This window comes from Monodon monoceros, unplaced genomic scaffold, assembly GCF_005190385.1.
Source record: "Monodon monoceros isolate NGI ecotype Baffin Bay Population unplaced genomic scaffold, NGI_Narwhal_1 Super_Scaffold_10, whole genome shotgun sequence".
In the NCBI taxonomy this organism is placed as follows: domain Eukaryota; kingdom Metazoa; phylum Chordata; class Mammalia; order Artiodactyla; family Monodontidae; genus Monodon; species Monodon monoceros.
The window spans coordinates 56,096,847-56,120,667 of record NW_021703766.1 but is presented as its reverse complement, the minus strand read 5'-3'; positions in this window follow the sequence as shown (position 1 = coordinate 56,120,667).

Genomic DNA, 23,821 nt, shown 5'->3' with positions numbered 1-23,821 from the left:
CTTCCACCCCCTAGTAACCACCATTCTTCTTCCTGTCTCTGAATTTGACGGCTCTAGGGACCTCACATAAGTGGGATCATACAGCTGTTGTCTCTTTTGTTTAACCACTCTAGAGCAAACTTATTTCCGTCAGAAGAGGTAATGGACAATATGTAGCCAAAACAAACAAAACACCCAGGAGAAAAGCCTTCCAGAGGTGTGTCAGGCAGTTCATTAATGAGACATTTTATGTCCCTTTTGACTTTGTGATCACGTTATGGTGTTTGAGCCATTTCGTTGCATGCTGAGTGGTTTTGTTGTTTCTATACTCATCCTGAGTACATTTTCACTTGTGTATCAAGTTTTCGTATTTGTCATTTTTGTATTCTCTTCCTCAAAGAGCCTCCCCACCCCCAAAACTGTCAAACTTCAGACCCCAATAAGCCTGGATCTACTCCGGGTCGAATTTTCGATAACCCCTCTCTTATGTCCCCAAATCCAGACGTTGAAACCAAAATGAGACATCATTTTCTTCCTTATCAGGCAGATAAAGATGACAAGATTGATACCACCCAAGGATGACAAGAGAATGAAGGAATGGACATCTTCACAGACTGGCCTTGGGAGACAGCAGGTTAGTTCGTCCTTCCCAGCAGACATTTTGGCAAGAATTATACAAGTTTAAAATGCACATATCCTTTGATCCAATAATTCCACTTGTGGGAATCTGTCCCTGCTCATCTAAATCCCCACAAAAGCACCCAGCCACACGGGGGTTATGACGGCATTGACTCTGAATGCAAAAAATTAAAAACAAGTACATATAACATATCCCCAAGGATGTCTGGAGTAAGCTCTTTAAAAACAATTTTTTCAAGAATACTTAATATCATGAGAGCATGTTATATGAAAAAAAATTAAAACTCACATATCCCAATTTTGGGCAAAAAATAATTCACACATTCATTATTTACATATTCACCATTTGTCTAGAAACTGTATTGCGTATTTACTATATACCTGGTATTCTGAAAGATCCCAAGAACACAATGGAGACCAAAGACAGAAGAAGTCTCTGCACTCGTGAGGCTTCCTTTTAATGGGAGAAACAGCAAACAAACTACCCAACAGGACAGCAATTTGGTACTGTATAGATAGGTTGAAACGATGAATTTCCCTTTAGTCACTAATTCCCTTCCCGGACAAACATCCTGGAGAAACTCTCCACATGTGAGCAATGAGAAAAATGCCAGAATGAACATTGCAACAGTTGTTTATCTGACAAAGACTTGTGCCAAGAAAAGAATGGATATACAAAACAAAGTAAAGTGTATTCACATGCTATACAGCCATTTGAATGAATGAACCAAAGCTCCAAGTTTCCACATGAATACACCTCAGGAACATGATCACTGCATAAGGATAAGAAGTTCCAAGACGATGCCATGATGCCACCAATGGCAGCTGTCAATCACCTTTCCCAATGACACTTTCCCCATTGCGCTTGTTTGAAACAATCTTCTTTCTTTGTTCCCACCCCCCCTTTTCTTCTTTTTCTTTTTTAAACTGAAGTAGAGTTGATTTACAATGTTGTGTTAGTTTCAGGTGTACAGCAAAGTGATTCAGTTATACATATATATGTGTGTGTATATATTTGTATATATATATATATATATTCTTTTTTGATTCTTTTCCCTTATAGGTTATTACAAAATATTGAGTATAGTTCCCTGTGCTACACAGTAGGACCTTGTTGATCATCTGTTTTATATATTAGGGTGTATATGTTAATCCCAACCTTCTAATTTACCCCCTCACCCCCTTTCCCCTTTGGTAACCATCAGTTTGTTTTCTATGTCTGTGGGTCTATTTCTGTTTTGTAAATAAGTTCATTTGTATCATTTTATTGAGTCTACATATAAGCAATATCATATATTTGTCTTTCTCCATCTGGCTTACTTCACTCAGTATGATCATCATTCAGAAGATCATCCATCGATCTTCTTTCTTTGAGTGTTTACAGCTCTTGGTTATTGTTTAGAGTTCTACCAGCCATAATTCAATTAACAAGGGCAGCTTTAAGGAGCGAATGTCTACTGCAATCTGATGTCCACTCCGGGGATTTCTAACCTTCCGTGGAGAGTTTTTTTCTACTAGCATAATTAGATTTGTTGTTCCCTCTCTCAAGAAGCATATAGACGTGACAACTATATGCCGGCGTTTTTCTTAAACCCGTACATGTTTACCTCTAGAGCCTGGAAAATTCCAGCCTCGGAAGCTCTCTGCCTGTTCCACCGCTCTCTCCCCTCCCAACCCAGCCGGCAGTTTCCATGGCAACCGATAAGCCAGCCGCTGTAACTGCAGGTACGCAGAGAGAACAAAGCAGAGCTCCGGCTGATGAAATTGCCTGGTGGGGTATGGGGAAGAGTTCCGGAGGCCTGATGCTCACCATCCCCCAAGCTGTGGATCCTCCCAGACTCCCTCTGCAGAACCGATTTCATTCCAGACCAAGTTTCTGGATTCCAGAGCAGCTTTTTTGTTTTTCTGACTTAAAATTTTTTTAAAATTTCCATTGAGATAGAATTGAAATGTAACACTGTGTAGGTTTAAGACATGCAACATTTCGATTTGATACATTTATAGATTACAATAGGATCACCACTGTCCTGTTAACTAACACCTCTGTCACATAGCGTATGATCATTTCTTTTTTCTTTTCAGAGCAGTTTCTTTTTTTTTTGCTTTTTTTGGTTTTTTGTTTTGTTTTGTTTTTTTGGGTGAGCCACGCGGCTTGCAGAATCTTAGTTCCCCGACCTGGGATCAAACCCTCGCCCCCTGCAGTGGAAGTGCTGAGTCCTAACCACTGGACCGCCAGGGAATTCCCTCAGAGCAGTTTCTTGTCGACTAAAAAATCCTAGCCACGTGAGAAACGCATGATTTGGAGAATTTATTTCTCCTGGGGCAAAGGTGGGCGATGGATGGGGAGGATGGAGGGATAAATGGGGAGGATGAGTGAAATATGGACCAACTGTCATCTGTCTATACAATGGAGCATAGCCCCCTGGGCCACCAGCAGCAGCAGCATCTAGGAACTTGTTAGAAATCCAATTTTGGGGGCCCCTCCTCGGACTTTCATGGACCCACCAGTGCATCTGATGCTCACTCAAGCTTGAGAACCATTGGTTCGTACTACTGATGGACACCTATCGGGGTTGGTAATATTTTCCCTGTTATTATCCCATTATTAATGAAAGACCTTAACATGGAGTTTGCCGGTCTCTGGAATTCTGTCCACATTAAGCCCAGGGATATTCACTCTCTCCCTGCCACACTCACATCTGCTTTCTGATGCCTCCAGTGTCTTTCCATCCCAAACCTCCTGCTAAGCTCCTCATACACTCAAATGCCAGAGGCTGGGAGAAAGTGGGGGGGATGGGGAATGACTGCTTAGTGGGTTCAGGGTTTCCTTTTGGGGTAAATATCTTGGTTGTAGATAGAGGTGGTGGTTGTACAACATTGTGAAATCACCAGATACCACTGAATGGTTCTCTTTAAAATACTTAATTTTATGGTATGTGAATTCCACCTCCAAAAAATTATAAAACACAACTTCAAACTCCACACATTTCACACTTGGGTGCATCATTTACAAAAAACCTAGCAGATCAGAAAGTCAGGTCATGATTCTCCTTAGACCAGTGCTGTCTAATAGAAATATAATTCAAGCTGTGTATATAAGTTAAAATTTTCTAGTACCCATGTTTTTGAGGAAAAAAAAGGAAGTTAAAATGAATGCTAGTAATATATTTTTTTAATATAAATTTATTTATTTATTTATATTTTACTTTTGGCTGCGTTGGGTCTTCATTGCTGCACGCGGGCTTTCTCTAGTTGCAGCGAGCGGGCACTACTCTTTGTTGCGGTGCGTGGGCTTCTCACTGCGGTGGCTTCTCTTGTTGCAGAGTATGTGCTGTAGGCACTCGGGCTTCAGTAGTTGTGGCCAGCGGGCTCTAGAGCGCACGCTCAGTAGTTGTGGCGCGTGGGCTTAGTTGCTCCATAGCATGTGGGATCTTCCCGGACCAGGGCTCAAACCCATGTCCCCTGCATTGGCAGGCGGATTCTTAACCACTGTGCCACCAGGGAAGTCCTAGTAATCTATTTTATTTCACTCACCATGCCTGAGAACTGTCCCTCATGTGTCCTCGCGAAAAACAGGAACATCAATGCTAACTTCACCTCTTCACAGCCCTGAAGCCAAATGCTCCCCAAATCTTGCTGACTCTGCCTCAGAAATACGGTTTTCACCAGCCCACCCTATTTATCTCTCCATGAAGCGACTGCAGAAACAACCCTAACTGTTCTTCCTTGTCAAAGAAAATCTGGCCAAACCACCACCCGCTAGACTTTTCAGCTGATTCCTGTTGCTCTTTGGATAAACTCCACCCTTCTCAGAACAGTCTCCAAGCTATAGGGACCCCAGATTCTCTCTTTAGAGGAATTTGGCGGTACCAGCTATGTGGGAAGGGGCTCTGTGGAATTTTCCTCTAAGCTGGGTCCACGCAGAGTTCTGAATCATTAGACTCGACTCGTGGGCTGGGGCAACTTTTCCTGCAAAGTGTCACATAGTAAATATTTCAGGCTTTGGGGCCATATGATCTCTGACTCAACTACCACTCACCTCTGCCACTGGGGCCTGAAAGCAGCCGTGGACGATAGTAATAGATGGGTGTGGCCGTGTTCCAGTAGAACCTCACCATGGACACATCTTTCCATCTTCCCGATGGTCCCATCTCAGCCACACCTCCGTCCTCTCTCTCCTGCATCCCCAGCCATCTCTTCATTGGTTTCCTGCATCCACCATCCCTGGTCTTCAGTTTATGTTCCTCACAAGCATCAGAGTAGATACATCAATGGACACTTAGCTTGCATCCATGTCCTGGCTATTGTAAATAGTGCAGCAATGAACATTGGGGTGCATGTATCCTTTTGGATTATGTTTTTCTCAGGATATATGCCCAGGAGTCAGATTGCTGGATCACATGGTAGTTCTCATTTTAGTTTTTTAAGGAACCTCCATACTGTTCTCCATAGTGGCTGTTACCAATTTACATTCCCACCAACAGTGTAGGAGGGTTCCTTTTTCTCCACACCCTCTCCAGCATTTATTGTTTGTAGATTTTTTTGATCATGGCCATTCTGACTGGTGTGAGGTGACATCTCATTGTAGTTTTGATTTGCATTTCTCTAATAATTAGCGATGTGGAACATCTTTTCATATGCCTCTTGGCCATCTGCACGTCTTCTTTGGAGAAGTTGGAGTTTGGGACTGACATGTATAGAGTGCTATATTTAAAATAGATAACCAACAAGGGCCTACTGTATAGCACAGGGAACTCTGCTCAATATTCTGTAATAAACTAAATGGGAAAAGAATTTTTAAAATAATAGAAAAAAATTATAGAGGTTCTTCAATGAGACTAAATTATATCATAAATTATAATAATAAACTGGAGAATCAAATGTCAAAAAAAAAGAGTAGATATGTGAAAGGAAAATCGGATCATGTCCCCACATAAGAACACCTCAACAGATGCCATTGCTCTTCAGATGCACACCCAGCTCTTTACGAGGAGCTACAAATAGAGGGAACTCTGGAATTTCCACACAGAAGGGGCTTAAGGGGGGCAAGATTGGAGGTTGGGGGGCTCAGGGACCTGCCTTGCAGGGGTGTTTACACAATGATGTTCGCTGTTACACAAGATGGCCCTTGGAAAGAAAGCAAACAACTCCTTTGAATGCCTGTATTTAGGGATTTATAAAGTTAGGTACAGAGGAATAGGAGTGAAAATGTACACACTGTTAGAGTTATTATCCCAATGTTTATGTACCTTAGCTCAACAAACACACCTGGAAGTAGAGTGCCGTTATGTGCCAACATTTAAAACCATCATCCATAGGAAAACAGTGGACCACGGGTCATCACGGGCATTTGGAAGAAACATTCAACTCATCTCAAAACAAGGACACAGGATTTTTCACCCCAGAAAGCCAGAGAAAACCCAGTTATGAACATGACCCAGGGATATAATCTATAAACAGATGGCTAATGTTAAGTATTTTTATGGTTTAGAAATGGATGTCTCCAGAATACTGGGCATTTGTGCGGTTTCTGGGAAAACGGTTCCTGTCAAAACGGTTCCTGTCCTGAGTTGGATGTCGATGTATATGGAGCTTGGACTTGAGCCTGGCATTTGTAGGTCATTAATCAGGGGAAATTCCATGGTGGGTGGCTGCCCTGGCATTTTATTTGGCACTGGGACCAAGCTGACATCCTAACGGCTAGTGTTCAGAGATGATTTGCTTTTTCTGAGAAATCATCACCTCCAACGGAACTCCCTTTTGTGTTCAGTTTTTGGTCCAGATCTTGCTTTTATTTATTTATTTATGGCTGCATTGGGTCTTCATTGTTGCGCGCGGGCTTTCTCTAGTTGCGGTGAGCAGGGGCTACTCTTCATTGCGGTGCACAGTCTTCTCATTGCGGTGGCTTTTCTTGTTGTGGAGCATGGGCTCTAGGGGTGAGGGCTTCAGTAATTGCGGCACGCGGGCTCAGTAGTTGCGGGTCACAGACTTCGTTGCTCTGTGGCATGTGGAACCTTCCCAGACCAGTGCTCGAACCCGTGTCCCCTGCACTGGTAGGCAGATTCCTAACCACTGCACCACCAGGGAAGCTCCCAGATCTTGCTTTTAGAAACTGGTTCTTGAAGGACATGGCATGTATGTCTAAGCTGAGGATGGAAGGAAGTGTTTACAGCAGGAAAAGAGCTCCTTTGCTCACCTCATCATGAGATAATGTAGGTGAATATGTATTCTTATAATTGTGGGATGGGGGAACGTCCCATTAAACTTAACAAAGAAGCCAGCGAATATAAAAGAAAATATTAAAAGTCTGTCTCCCCAAACTGAAAAATTAGAAATGGGGAAACTCCATCATGAATAAGACTTAATGAACAACTGAGCAAAAATGTCACAAAATATATATTCAAAGCATATCTATACAGGCACAAGGAACTCAGAGTGTGAAGAGGTCAAAAACGGGGGAGAAAGAACCTCAAAATAGAAGAAATGTAGGCAAAGGATATGGAGGGAGAGAAAGAGAAGAAGAAAGAGATGGAGAAGGAGAAGGAAGGAGAAGAAGGAGAAGAAATAGGAGGAGGAGATGGAGAAGGAAGGAGAGAAGAAAAGTCAACTGTTGAAAAACACCTCCTTACTTGGGACCCAAAACTGGACATCTTAACCAAAATGAGATGTTGTTTACTCCCATCAGACTCAGAAAGATGAAAAAAGCAGCAACATCCAGGGTTGCTGAGATGTGGAGAAACAGAAAAAGCCTTAGGCTACTAGAGGGTGTGTGTGTGGTTAGCACAAGCCTTTCTGGAGAACATAGAGCAATAAGTATCAGAGTTAAGGACAGACAGAACTAAACACATACAAGCAAGCCCACTTCTGGACTACAAGAATGTTTACAGTATGACGTGTCTGTAGGGCACCGATGCAACATGAGGTCAAGAAAATTGGGGGCGAAAAGTATATATAGCCACGCACAAGAACACTAAGTGTGAATATGAGGTAGTGTTTTACTGTCTGAAAAAGTAAGTGCCTTCCTTTAAAAATAAAATTCGTTTTTGAAGAACATTTAGTATCGTGATATATTTAATGGGAGAAAAATCAGGATATAAGCCTTTACCCAGAGCAGTTTCTCAACGTTCATGCTATTGACGTTGACTGCCAGATGATTCTTTGTGGGGGAGGGCTGTCCTGTGCATTATAGGCTGTTTAGCAGCATCCCTGGTCTCACCCAGCATATGCAAGTGGCACCCACCTCCCCAGTTGTGACAAGAAAAACGTCTCCAGACATTGCCAAGTGTCCTCTAGAGAAGCAAAGTCTCCCTTGCTTGAGAACCACCAATACAGAACCTAATCCCAATTTCCAGTCAAAATCATACATTCATCCATCCATTCTTTCTTTTATTCATTCACTTATACATAATCTAGAATCTAGAGCTGTCCAATAGAAATGTAGTGCAAGCTACATACATAATTAAAATTTTTCTAGTCGTCACATTTAAAAATGTAAAAAGAAACAGGTAAAAATAAATTTAATGGTTTATTTCATTTAAACCAACCTAGTCAAGGTATGATCATTTCAACACGTGGCACTGGCCACATTTCCAGGGCTCACTGGCCACATGTGGCTGGTGGCTCCCATATTGGACAGCACAGGATTACAAGTATTATTGAGCAGCTCTGTGCACCAAGAACTCTGTGAAACAGACGAATACAGTGGGGGGGGGAGGAAGAAAGACAAGTTTACTGTGTTCCAGAAACTTCCATTTCAGTGGGAGAAACAGGCACAAAGAAACTACCACTTGACAATGCACTTTGACAATATCTAGAAAGGTGAAAGAGTGCATTCCTACACACACCCCAGTGTTCACAGCAGTACTATTCACAATTGCCAGGACGTGGAAGTGAACTAAGTGCCCATCAACAGAAGAATGGATAAAGAAGATGTGGTACATGTATACACAATAGAATACTATTCAGCCGTAAAAAAGAATGAAAGAACGTCATTTGCAGCAACATGGATGGACCTAGAGATTATCATACTAAGTGAAGTAGGTCAGACAGAGACAAATATATGATATCACTTACACATGGAATCTAAAAAAATGATACAAATGAACTTACTTACAAAAGAGAAATAGACTCACAGACCTAGAAAACAAACTTACGGTTACCAAAAGGGGAAAGGTGGCGGGGGGGGGATAAATTAGGAGTTTGGGATTAACAGATACACACTACTATATATAAAATAGATAATCCACAAGGACCTACTCTATATAGCACGTGGAACTATACTCAATATTTTGTATATAACCTATTTGGGAAAAGAATCTAAAAAAGAATATATATATATATATATATATATATATATATATACATGTAAATAGCTAAATCACTTTGCGGTACAACTGAAATTAACGCAACATTGTAAGTCAACTGTACTTGAATTAAAAATTAAGGACAACAACAACAAAAAGAGTGCATTCCCAACCCCCATCAGCAATTCCGCGCTGAGACCATTCCCTAGAGAAACTCCCCCAATTTAGGCAAGGTGACACGGAGAAGAGTGTTCATTGCAACGTACCCGAATTTGATAAATCTTATTTGAGTGTCACCTGTGTGACAGGTGCGGCCTGGGGACGTGCAGCCTCATTTGCAATACTGAAACCTAGAACCAATCTAAATGTCGTCACGAGGAAACTGGGCATATAAAAGAGGGTAAATCCATACACTGTCATGTTGTGATTCACCTTCAGTGAAGGGATAAGAGCTACACAACATAACGTCATCTTAAAATAAAAGGGGGCTTCCCTGGTGTCACAGTGGTTAAGAAACCGCCTGCCAATGCAGGGGACACGGGTTCGAGGCCTGTCTGGGAAGATCCCACATACCGCGGAGCAACGAAGCCCGTGAGCCACAACTACTGAGCCTGCGCTCTAGAGCCCATGAGCCACAACTACTGAGCCCGCGTGCTGCAACTACTGAAGCCTGTGTGACTATAGCCCGTGCTCCACAAGAGAAGCCACTGCAATGAGAAGCCCGCGTACCGTAACGAAGAGTAGCCTCCACTTGCCGCAACTAGAGAAAGCCTGCGCACAGCAACGAAGACCCAACACAGCCCAAAATAAATAAATAAATAAATTTATTTAAAAAATAAAATAAAAGGGAAGAAATTGGGAGATTGGGATTGACATATACACACTACTGATACCATGTATAAAATAGATAACTAATGAGAACCTACTGTATAACACAGGGAATTCTACTGTGTGCTCTGTGGTGACCTAAATGAGAAGGAAATCCAAAAAAGAGGGGATATATGTATTCGTATAGCTGATTCACTTTGGGGTACAGTAGAAACTAACACAACATTGTAAAGCAACTACACCCCAAAAAAAAATAAATAAATAAAAAGGAAGAGCATTAGGACCTAGCTGCAGAACAAGGCCATACACACAAGTGTGGGACATGGTAAATTACCATTTATCATTTTTAGCAACAATACTTATTTACGTAGGAAGGATCTAAAAGCATGCACAGGAATGGCAGTTTCCAAATATGGTTGGTGGAGGGAGGTGGGTAGATTTCCAGGGGAGCACAAGGACCCTCAACTACATTTGTGTCAAATTTCTTTTTTTTTGAAATTTTGTTTAATTAGTGAATTAGCAAGACGTCACTTTTTTTTATAGTAAGAGCTTTATTTATTTACTTGCTTACTTAATTTGTTTTTTGGCCGCTCAGCATGCGGGATCTTAGTTCCCCAGCCAGGGATCGAACCCACGCCCCCTGCAGTGGGCTCGCGGAATGCTAACCACTGGACAGCCGTGGAAGTCCCTGGGTCCAATTTCTCTTTTAAAAGTGTTCAGAAACAAATATGGGGAAATGTAAAGTTTTGATAAATCTGGGTGTTACATTCGTTATGTCATTCTCTGTATTTCTTCTGTGTGTTTGAGATAATAAGGGTAAATAATAGATAAAATGGTTTCAAGTTGTGGTGAGTATTATGCCAGAACCAAATCAGTATGTGAGAAAGCTCATCTCAGGAAGTTAGAGGCCCGACCTTGGCGGTCAGGCAAAGCTGCTCTGATGGGATGAAACTTGGAGGAGGATGAGGGGCTGGTAGGCATTCTGAGTGCTCCAGGCAGAAGGAGCGGGGGGCAAAGAGTACTGGGCACTTAAGGAAATGAAAGAGAGGACCCGTGTAGCTGTACTTTCGTGAGGGGGGGAGAGAGCCAGAGGACATGAGGGTCACGGCAGTCTGGGTTTTACAAAAATGTAAAACAATACGTTGTTTTACAAAAAATAACACCACAATATCTCCCAGCCTACAGGATCCACTGCAGTGTGATGGTAACATTCTCCCCATCCAGATGTGTGGTCCACATGAAAAGATGCTCAACGTCGCTAGTTATTAGAGCAATGCAAATCAAAACCTCACACCAGTCTGAATGGCCATGATGAAAAAACCCACAAACAACAAATGCTGGAGAGGGTGTGGAGAAAAGGGAACCCTCTTACACTGTTGGTGGGAATGTAAACTGGTACAGCCACTGTGGAGAATAGTATGGAGGTTTCTCAAAAAACTAAAAACAGAGTTACCATATGATCCAGCAATCCCACTCCTGGGCATATACCCGCAGAAATACACGGTCCAAAAGGATACATGCACTCCATTGTTCACTGCAGTGCTGTTTACAATAGCCAAGACATGGAAGCAACCTAAATGTCCATCGACAGAAGAATGGATAAAGAAGACGTGGTACATATATACAATGGAATATTACTCAGTAATAAAAGGAATGAAATAATGCCATTTGCAGCAACATGGATGGACCTAGAGATTGTCATACTGAGTGAAGTAAGTCAGACAGAGAAAGACAAATATCATATATTGCTTATACAGGGAATCTAAAAAGAAATGACACAAATGAACTTATTTACAAAAGACTCATGGACTTAAGAGAAACAACTTATGATTACCACAGGGGAAAGGTAGGGGGAAGGGATAGTTAGGGAGTTTGGGACTGAAATGTACACACTGATATACTTAAAATGGATAACCAACAAGGACTCAGTACCCTAAATGGGAAGGAAATCCAAAAAAGAGGGGATATACGTATATGTATAGCTGATTCACTTTGCTGTATAGTAGAAACTAACACAACATTGTAAAGCAAGTATACCCCAATAAAAATTAATTTAAAAAAAAGAATTAATCATAGGTTCCTGACTGGAGAAACTGCGTTTATGGCAGATAAATCAGATGCACTTTGATGTGGATGTGGGGTGGATTTGCAGTTTTGGTTGGGGGGTGGCGAGGATGCAAGAGTTCCACTTTATAAGTGGTAGGTCTATGTATTAGCTACGCATGGCAGCAAAATGAATTCCCCCAAACTTGGTGGTTTGGAACAGTAAAGTTTCTGTGGGTCAGTCAAAGATGCCTCGTGAGACTGCGGTTATCAGACGGCTTGACGGGCTGGGGGATCTGCTTCCAAGGTGGCTTGCCCCCTGGCAAGGTAGCGCTCACTCCGGGAGGGAAAGCTCCGCTCCTGTCCACCTGGGCTTCTTCCTTGATCTGCGTGCGTGTCCTCATGAGATGGCGGCTGGCTTCCTTCAGAGCAAGTGCTCCAGGAAGCCAAAGTAGATGTGACTGAGCACTTTACGTCCCAGCCCCAGAAGTCATGCACTGTTGCTTTCACAGGATCCCACGGTCCCAAAGATCAGGGAGGAGACCACATGAGCACAGGAATGCAGAGGGCAAGGCTATTCGGGGACCACCTTGAGGCGGGCCACTGCAGCTTCACGCCCTTGACAGAAATCAGGATGTCAAGTCGGTGGGTGGATAGGTGAGATGGGGGAGCATGTAGGATGTCAAAATGGGAAGACGGGGCATATGGGTGGCACACAGAGCCGCAGGGCCAAATGAAATCCCATGAGGAGAGGATGTGGAGGGTCCAGGACACAGCCCTTCAGAGAGGTCAGGTCAAGCAGAAGGAACCAGCCCAGGTCCATGAGCAAGGAGGTCCAAGTGAAACGGAGCAGGACCCTATGGTCCTTCCCATCCCCCCCATGTCCTCAGCCTGCCTTTTGCGTGTGAAAAAACTTAAGCCAAAGAATGAGTTTAATCAGAGAAGTGAGAAAACGCAGAAACAAAGGAAAACAGACGGAGACCAAATAATAATAGTTTAGTCATTAAGCAAAGTCAAGGACCTTTAGCTCCTCCTCAAGGGCTATAGATAATATTCTGAGCCATATCCTGTGAGTTGTCTTATAGATACTGAAACCCCACCAGGTAGAAGAAGTTAATTATATGATGACCAGACTGTGGCCATGACATAAGCTGCCATTCCAAGAATTTGCCTCAAAGAAAATGGAAACAAACCGGCAGCCAGAATAAAGCAAATTTCCTTTCCACCAACCTGGCCTCTTTATTGGCTTTTGAGCAGTGAGCGGCCTGACGCCACTTTAGGTTACACAAGGAGCTGGGAGGAGGATGAGGAAGGGGTCACAGAAGAAAGATGTAAAGAGTTCTCTAACCACGGCGGGTGGTGAGGTTTTTCCAACACTGAGAAGCTGAGTAGGGCGAGGGCAGGGAACTTGCAGCTGGATTTAGCAACAGGGGGTGCTGGGAGGTGGGATAGCAAGCAGGAGGGAATGGGCGGGGCGGGGCGGGGCGGGTGGTGGGAGAGCTTGCCTCCGGGAGTTGCCCATGAGTGGCTACAAGGCGGGCAGAGGTGGGAAGGCAGAGCCAGAGGCCCCCCAGGGGCAAAGCTGTTTTCCAGGCAGCGCCCCAAAGTAACACTCAAACCTGACCAGGGCCGTGCAGCGTGAGGTTCCAGCCGGCAGCTGTGGGGACCCCTGCTGCACTGAGACGGGAGGAACGCTGGGGTGAGGGTGGGGGCTGGGGAGGGTGGAGATGGCTGGTGGAGCAGGACGGCTGCGCCAGGGGAGGCTTGTTTTCACAAGCCTCCTCTCTCCTTCCCAGCTTAGCCCGCTCAGTGCCCCTGCCCCCCTCCCCGCCACCCCAGAGAGGGAGGAGTGGCAGCTGGGGCGAGGACGTAGCCTCAGGGAGACCCGTTAAGCCCCTCCACAGCTTCACACCCGAAGACAGGAGGGCTCCGGGCCTGCCGCTCCCCTGTCCTCAGCTCACCGGGATCTGTGACCCCCTCATCCGCCCAGACGCCACAGCAGCCCTGCTTCTGCCCTCCCCTGTACCCCACTCATGGAAGCAGCAGGCTTCTGAAGGGAAGCTGGACCAGGAGGTCCCCATTGCTTTAGGGCTGAGAACATCCTCTTTCCCGAGGCCTACAGGGCCCTGCGTGACACACCTGCAAAGTGCTCTGCCCCAGAGCACGCACAGACACGGGCACACAAACACACACAGAGACACACACACACAAACACACCCAGACACGGACATGCAGACACAACAGAGACGCACACACACACACTCAAACACACACAGACAGGGACACACAAACACACACATAGACACGGACATGCAAACACACACAGAGACACACACAGACACGGACATGCAAACACACACAGACACACACACACAGACACGGACATGCAGACACAACAGAGACGCACACACACACACACAAACACACACAGACAGGGACACACAAACACACAGACAGACACAGACATGAAAACACACACAGAGACACACACACAAACACACACAGACACAGACACACATACAGACACGGACATGCAGACACAACAGAGACGCACACAGACACACACACACACACACACACACACAGACATACAAACACACACAGAGACACACACAGACACAGACATGCAAACACACACAGAGACACACAGACACACACACACAGAAACACACACACACAGTGACACACAGAAACAGACACACACACACACCCCTGCCTCCTTCTCAGCACTCAAGCCTCACCCCAGAGGTCAGTCACAGCCCAGAGAGACCATCCCTGACCCCACACCCATGCCCCCCCCCACCTCAGCCACTGTGTCATTTCCTTCACCATTCTCATCACTGTCTTAAATCCCATTCCTCACGACTACACCGTTATCCTTGACCTTCTCCATTGAAAGGTCTGCTTCGTGGGGCTGGGGCCCTTCTCTGTCTTGTTCACTGTTGTATCCACAGCCAGTACAAAGTAGGTACTCAGTTAGCAAATAAACTGGGGCACGCACGGGTATTACCTCTCAGAACCTAACCCAATTAATTTTCGGGTCCTAGTTTTCACAGACAAGGTGTGTGTGTGTGCGTGTGTGTGTGTGTTCCTCATTTCTCTCTCTCACTAAAAAGTAAACACCCAAAATAATTGAAAACAGGTGTTCAAACAAAAAATTGGTCCATGCACACTCGCGGCAGCATTATCCACGATAACCAAAAGGTGGAAACAACCCATATGTCCATCAACGGATGAATGCATGAACAAAATGTGGTCTATCCACACAATGGGATATTATTCAGCCATATAAAGTAATGAAGTTCTGACACATGTTACAACGTGGATGAACCTCAAAAGCATCACATTAAGTCCGAAAAGAAGCCAGTCCCAAAGGATGCCATATTATATGAAACCATTTGTATGTAAGGTCCAGAACTGGCCAACCTACAGAGACAGAAAGTGGATTAGTGGCTGCCGAGGGCGGGAGGGTATAGAAGGATAAGCGGTGACAGCTAAAGGTATGGAGTTTCTCTTTTTAGCAATGACAGTGTTCTAAAATGCATTCTGATGGGAGTTCCCTGGTGGTCCAGTGGTTAGGACTTGGCACTTTCACTGCCGAGGGCCCGGGTTCAGTCCCTGGTCTGGGAGCTAAGATTCCACAAGTCACGCGGAGAGGCCAAAAATAAAAATTAAAAAATTTTTAAAAAACGGATTCTGGTGATGGCTGCACAGCTCTGTGAATCTACTAAAAACCACTGAATTGTTCTCCCACGAACATCAACTCTATCTCCCCCTGGAAGTACTTCAAACCCATAAAACAGTAGGAAACCTTACGTAGGCAAGAAGGCTGTGAACTTGGAGTTCTCACACACTGTGGTGAGTGTTACAAGTTGGTGGGCTATTTCCTCTAACTTTTTAGAGAAAATCCCAATTCTATAGCGATATCCCCCCAAAGCAAAAACCTCCCCCACCAATACAAAAAAACTCCACAGGATTTTTTTTTCTGAGGAGAAAATGTAACAGAAGTCAGAGCAGGGCTTTCCAAAAGAAATATAATGCCAACCCCACAACTAAATTTTAAATTTTCTAGTAGTTACATTTTTTAAAAAAGTAAAAGTAGGGAATTCCCTTGTGGTCCAGTGGTTAAGACTCTGCACTTCCACTGCAGGGGGCATGGGTTCCATCCCTATTCAGGGAACTAAGATCCCGCATACCACGTGGTGCAGCCGAGAAAATATGTATGTATATAAAGGTAAACAGGCCAGATTAATTTAAAGAATACATTTTATTTCACCCAACGTCTCCAAAGGAGTATAATTTCAATATGTCATCACTATAAAAGACATTACTGAGGTACCTTCCATTATTTTTGTCATGATACGTCTTTGGATCTAATGTGCATTTTGTACTTATGGTGGAGCCTATTTCAAGTCTGATAATCCACAGGTCAAGTGCCCAAGGACCACGCGGGGCACGTGGTTGCCATGTTGGATGGTGCACCCCCAGAGCACTGAGAATACTGAGTGTCCAAAATCAGAGGGGCCTACGCTCTATAGTGTAGGGGAGGGAAAAATCCTTCTGCCACCCGCCTTAGGTTCCCACCTACAGCTGGGGCTTTGTAAATGAGCCTGGCCAAAGGCAGGTTAACAAGAGGAAAACAAACAGACGTTTAAGAGCAGTGCATCTTGCATGTACACACAGAAGCACTAGAAGCACCGGGAATGGATGGGTAACCCAGAGGAGAGTTAGAACCTGGGTTTAAACACCAACAAAGGAAAAGAGGTTTGGGGCTTCTGTCGGGGGTGGGGGGTGGGGCGGAACAAGTTATGGCCAAGGTGACCAGGGAAAGTATCGCAGACAAGGGTTGTTACGTAGATTTTTTTTTAATTAATTTTTATTGGAGTATAGTTGATTTACTATATTGTTTCAGGTGTACAGCAAAGTGGATCAGTTATACATATATTCACTCTTTTTTAGATTCTTTTCCCATATAGACCATTACAGAGTACTGAGTAGAGTTCCCTGAGCTAGACAGTAGGTCCTTATTATGTTATGTAGATTTAGGTTGAAGCCTCCTCTGTTGATAAGAGCTATCAAGAGGGAGACATCTTAATATGAGCTATGCAGAGGGAGACAGGAAAACTCATGCCCTGATTGAGGAGCTTTTCCTGCTTCTGCTGTTTCTCAATGGCTTTAAACTCAGAATAATCCATATGCCAAAGAGGCATGGTTTTGGGGTGATGTATTCGGGTCCCCTCAATAGCCACGTAGCCATTGTGTTGATTAGAGCTCATACCTAGCAGAGAGTAGTCCTGTAGTCAATACTTTTTTTTTTGGCCTCACCACGCAGCTTGTGGGATCTTAGTTCTCCGACCAGGGATTGAACCCAGGCCCTCGGCAGTGAAAGCTCAGAGTCCTAACCACTGGGCTGCCAGGGAATTCCCAATCAATACTTGTTTTAATAAAGAAATTAACAGAGTATTTAAAAAATGGAAACATGCTTATGAGGTATTATTAAGAAAAACAAAAGTCGAAACAAACTGAAACAGCACAGCCAAAACACTCCATTTTGTGTCCGTACAGGCAAATCAGGGTTTGAATCCCAACTCTGCTGTATTTTAGCTGTGTGACTGGGTTAAGTCATTTCATGCCTCAGAATCTCAGCTTCTTCGTCTATGAAAGGAGAGGAAATCTACTTCCAGCAATTTTTTTTTGGAAGAATAAATAAAAGAACGCCTGTTAGTGCTTAGCACAGCGCCTGCTTCATGATAATCACTCTGTAAACGTCAGCAGTTACTGTAACCATGTGAAGATACAAATTAAAACCTGGAAGGAAGCATTTAACATGGAAAACTTTTATGCTGGGCGGACAGTGATTATTTACCAAAAAAAAAAAAAAAAAACTTATTAGTTTTGATCCGTATAAGATTAGGTGCCGGCAAAGAACTGGAATAAAACTGATCATAAAATGAGGCTGGTGTGTGATTCTACAGGAAGAAAAAGGAAATGCAAAACATTTTTCATACTGTTACATCAGGGGATGGTGGTGGAGGGGGCAGGGATGCAGCATGGTTTTCAGACACCTCTAATTTGTTGTTCTGTTACAACAAGCTTGCGTTTATTCTGAAATTAAAAGCGGAAGCACAAAAGTCTAGAATAAATATATTTACACATACAGCCAATTAATTGTCTTTGAATAAAAAAGGCTGAGCTACTTTCTTCTGGTGTTTTCTCCATACCTTCATTTGGAATTTGCTAGTACAATTCACAGGGGGCCCCATGGCACAGACATGGGGAGTCTTAAAAGTTCTTCCTGTTTCTAGATACAAAAAAATAGGTCCCCAAATATTTGAACGGTTTATAAAAGCCAAAAAATCAAGGGGATATATATATATATATATATATATACATACATATATATACATATATATACACACACACACGCTATCAGAAGTCCTAAACAGAGGAACACAACTGGAGTTATCAGATGGTTTTCTACTTATCAGATTTTAAGAATCAATAAGCAAATTTTACCAACTCTTGTGTATTAGCTGTCTTTTTTTCAGGTGTCTATCCTGTAAGACGAAACACCTCCCTATTAAAGAATAAAATCAAATTCCGTTTAGAAAGTTCTTAACCTTTGTAACCAGAACCAGAAGAAACAAAACGTGATGCTTTTCCTTTTATGCAACACACAAGGGTCTATCAATTAATTTGAGAACGACTGTAGGTAGCCCATGAGTAAACAAAAACAAATACAAGTCTCTGTTTTAAAAAAAGAAAGAAAGAAAAGAAAAGGTTTACAAAAATTACAAAGAAAAAAGCTGAAAGAAAAAAAAAGTTGCATGGCTAGTGTCGGCAAACGGATGATGTATTAAGTCTGTTTGCTGCAGGGCAAGGGGGGAAGTACAGGGCTGTGTGTTCAAGAACTTCATTCCTTTGCCTGACTTCACTGCACTGTGTGTATTGTTGGAATGAAAACTTGTCTGTACCCTGGGGCAGGATTCCATGGCAGAGATAGCATCTGGTAAGGAGACTTTTTTTTTAAATTCTAAATCTCCTGTTTCAACGCCCACCAGCTCCTTCCCAAACAACTTGAATTCAAATCCCGTTTCCGTTCCTTATGAGCCATGGGAATTTCTTTCCTTATCTTACAGTGAACTACATCACACATAGAGAAGAATGTATGAGAAGATGCATCTGGACGTTTTAAAGACAATTATAAAACTAAAGCCCAGCTATGGGACATGCTATTTTTACTCTACCAGATCTCACATTTCAGACTGACGGAAAATCAGTTCTCCAAATGACCATTTTTGCTGCATGGCTAATTCCCTAAGATGGCCAAATTTATCAGCTTTATCTACTTAACGACAACAACAAAAAGTGTGTTTCTTTGAACTCTTTCTGACAGTACAGCAATCCCACTTGGAAGAGAGCTTCTGGGGATGGTTGTGATCTTTGAATGATTTGAGGTTTTAGTTTCGTTTTTAGGGTAGTGCAGTTTGAGTTCAGATTTACATTGGCTACAGCTGTTTCACCGTGGCCAAATGAAAGTTTCGTGTGTTCTGAGGATTTTTATATTTTAAAATAAGAATCTCTGTGATTCAACCAAGAGTATTCCTTGGGTCTGGGATGTCAAGGGTGTTATAAAGGAGAGAACAGGTTTCTATCATCCAACTTATTTTTGTGACTGGCTTTGCCGTTTGAAATTCTCTTAATGTACAGATGTTTTACCCAGCACGATCACATAAATTATGACATGTTTTAAACATTTGAGAGGGGTTCTGTGGCTTAATTGAGAATCACGCCCGCATCTGATGGGTGACTGAGCTGGATCTGCAGATCAGGCTACGAGGCTGAGATAAACCTGCCCAAGTGAAACAAAAACTAGGGCATAACCGAAGTTAGTTTCGACCGAAGTGAAACCGAAACAGCAAAGGAAAAAAAAAATTACCCTTGAGGTTGACTCGTGCCGTGTGGCACAGTTCGATGTCATGTTCATAAATATTTAATAGAAATTAGTTGACAGTGAATGCATAATTCTGCAGATCACCGACTTAGCAAACTCCCTTTCCAGCTACCGCCCTGCGCTCATCCCCCCACCCCACCCCCCACCCCCCGCCTCCCCGAAATGTTGCATCCTTTGCATGTAGCCTTTGCTTGGGGTTGTTGCTTCCACATCTTTTCTCTTCTGTATGGACCGTGCCCTGTCCTCCTCTGTACTAGGTCATTTCCACTAGCATGCAGACATGATGTGATAGCTCCCGTCTTAAAAAACAAGTGCTCTCTAGACCCTGAATCACTCTCTGGCTTCTGCCCCATGTCCCTGACCCCAAAGCATCTTTCCACTCCTGCCCGCACATTCTCTCCTGAACCCACTGGTACGAGGCTCTTTCCTCCAGCCTACATGACCCACTCTTGTCAAATTCACTAGGACCCTCCAGTTGCCCGAAACCAGTGTTGGTTCTCCGTCTTTATCCCGTCCAATGTCATGACCACGCGTGATGATGTGGAACCGTCCCCCTCCCCCCTCCCCTGGGTTCCCTACCCTGCCGTCTCCAGCTTCCCCCCGAGAAAAGGAGCACCTCTCTGCTCCTTGTCTTCTTCACCCGCCCTCCTCCTGTTCATCCCCTCAACCTGTAGGGGTGTGTGGGGTTCATCCTCTACTCGCTTCTCTTCTCTACCTACCCCCACTCACTGGGTGGTCTCCACAGGCCAATCATTTCCAGTACTAAGCCTGTGCCCATTACTCACCGTACTGAGTTGAGTAGGGTCCTCCCCCCACCTCCAAACTCATGTCCAGCTTGAACCTCAGAACGTGACCTTATTTGGAAACAGGGTCTCTGCAGATGTGATTAGTTCAGATGAGGTCGTCCTGGAGTAAGGTGGACCCCTAACTCCAATAACGGGTGTTCTTGTAAGAAAAGGGGACACACAGACCCAGGACACACAGAGATGAGTGCCTTGCAGTGACCGAGGCAGGGACTGGAGTGGTGTAGCTACAAGCCCACGGATGGAACAATGTGGGGGCAAACACCAGAAGCTAAGAGAGAGGCACCAGGTGGAGCCTCCAGAAGGACCCAATGCCCCTGCCGACACCTTGATCTGGGGCTTCTGGCCTCGGAACTCTGCGAAAATGCATCTCTGTTGTTTCAAGGCATCAAGTGTGGGGTAACTTGTTGCCCTAGGAAACAAACACTTGCAAACTTGTCTCCTTATCCCAGCCCTCCACTGAGGTCCACACTCTCACAACCACCTTATCATCACTTACGATGTCCACTTGGGTATCTCATAGACACCTCAACACGGATATAATCAAAACGGGACTCTTGACCTCCTCCCAGCCCTGCACTGTAGACTCAATGTTTGTATGCCCCCCACCCCTCCCAAATTCGCCAGTTGAAGCCCTAAGCCCCTGTGTGCCAGTGTTGGGAGGTGTGGCCTCTGGGAAGTAATTAGGGTTAGATGTGGTCGTGAGGCTGGGGTCCTCCCGATGGGATTACTGTCCTCACAAGAAGACAGAGAGGCGCCAGGGCTCGCTCGCTTGCTCTCTCTACCACGGGAGGACACAGCAAGAAGGCAGCCATCTGCAAGCCAGGAAGAGAGCTCCCGGGTGAACTGCATCTGCTGGCACCTTGATCTTGGCCTCCCAGCCTCCACGACTGCGAGAAATCAATGTCTGTGGTTTGAGCCCCTCAGCCTGGGGTATCTCGTTACTGCAGCCAAGCTGACTAACCCACCCTGCTCTTCTCCCCGATCTTCCCACCCTAGTAAATAGCAACCCCACTCAGCCCGTTGTTGGGTCTCCTGCCCAGGTGTCATCGCTGACTTGTCTTCTTTCCTTCATACCCCCACGGGCAACCGATAGCCCGTCTTGTTGGCTTTTCCTTTCAAAACATCTGGGTTCCAACCAGCATTCACCTCGTCCAAGGAGGAGCTGCCATCCCAGCCCAAGGGGCCACCACCTCTCCCCTGGGCCACTGCAGGAGCCTCACAACTGCTCGCACACTTGCATCCTCTCCCCGGCAAGTGACCCGCCGCACTGCAGCCAGAGCTGCCTTCTCAAAAGGCAAGTAAGGCATCCCCACCCTGAGTTACACCACAGGAAGGTTCTCACAGCGCTCAGACCAGGATCCGAACTCTGCCTGCTCAGGGTACGATCCAGACCCCTCCCATGTGCCCCCGAGGCCCCAGGGGGTCTGGGGCTGCTCCCTGACCATCCACCTCATTCAAGCCACTCCTGCGGCACTGGACTCCCTCCCATCTCTTGGAAGTCTCCATGTAGAGCCTCCGTACCTGCTGTTCCCTTTGCTCTTCTCGCGGCTGAACCACACCCGAAAGGTCTCAGCTCAGTTGCCGCCTGGCCACGCACGTAAATGGTGCTGCACCTCACTCTCTACCCCTCAGCCTGCTTTACTTCTCTGGATATCTGGCGTATTACATCACGCTGTTACATTATTATATACTATGTTATTGCATTGTATCGTATTACATTATTATATTACATATATCATATTACTATATTCTGCTACCTTATACATTGTATCAGTATATATTATAACATTACATAAAACATATTCCATTGTAGCATATTATACTATATTACGAATTACATTATATTACATTATGCATTGAATTATTATTATTTATTTATCGGTTTATTTTTGGCTACATGGCATGTGGGATCTTACTTCCCCAACCAGGGATCAAACCCTTGGCCCCTGTATTGGAAGTGTGGAGTCTTAACCACTGGACCGCCAGGGAAATCCCCTGCATTGAATTATTATACACTATATTGTTACATACGACATTATATCATATATCATTATGTTATGCTACATCATTTGTTTTGTTACTTTATACTATTTATTGTCTGCCTTTCCCCACTACCTCACGCTACATGTTTTCATGACCACTTAATGTAGTACCTACACCACTCATGTATTCCATATTTATGCATGCGCTTCTTGCCTGTTTCCTCTACTTGGCTGGGAGCTCCATAAGGACGGGAACGTCTGCTGTCTTACTGTTTTAATCTCAACACTTAGAAATGCACCTGATAGTAAATGCCCACAAATATTTGTTAAGTGAGATTGATTCCAATAAGTGAAATGTTTCAGATTGGCTTGCTAAGAAAAACCCTGGGTTAAAACACCAAATTAGGATGTTTTAAAATTTTGATTGCTTGGAGAACAGGCTTTCAGCAAACAGGCATTCTGTAAGTTAATTCAGGGAGGCACTGCTTTCCCCCAAAGAAGGGTTTCATGAAAAGTTTTGGTTGGGGCACTGAGTTGTAATAGACCTTAGATGTTGATGTGCGTTGTGATCCAGTCCACCCTGTAGACATTTCCAAGTGGATGAGTGAGGATGGAATGGTTTCAGCAGGTCAGGATTGACACTCAGTGGATGTAATTATCTGGAAATTTAGGAAGCACTGGCCTGGAACATAGTAGGCATGTAATAAGAACTGTCTGACTCACTTCACTTAGTATGATGCTCTATAGGTCCGTCCATGTCGCTGCAAATAGCATCATTTCAGTCTTCAGTAAAATAAATTTTAAAAAATTAAATGGAAATAAGAAAAAAAGAATTGCCTGATAGCAGAAATGAAGAAGGTTAAAGGAAACCTGCCCATGGTTCCCTGTGAAATGACACAGGCTCATAACAGCATGTAGGGACCTGCAAGGGGTGTGCAAAGCTAGAAATAGGCTTTGGAGCAGTTTTAAGTAAAGTTAGAAAGGGAATCCTCTTGCACTGTTGGTGGGAATGTAAATTGATACAGCCACAATGGAAAACAGTATGGAGGTTCCTTAAAAAACTAAAAATAGAACTACCATATGACCCAGCAATCCCACTACTGGGCATATACCCTGAGAAAAGCAAAATTCAAAAAGAGTCATGTACCAAAATGTTCATTGCAGCTCTATTTACAATAGCCAGGACATAGAAGCAACCTAAGTGTCCATCAACAGATGAATGGATAAAGAAGATACGGCACATATATACAATGGAATTTTTTTTTTTTTTTTTTTTTTTTTTTTTTT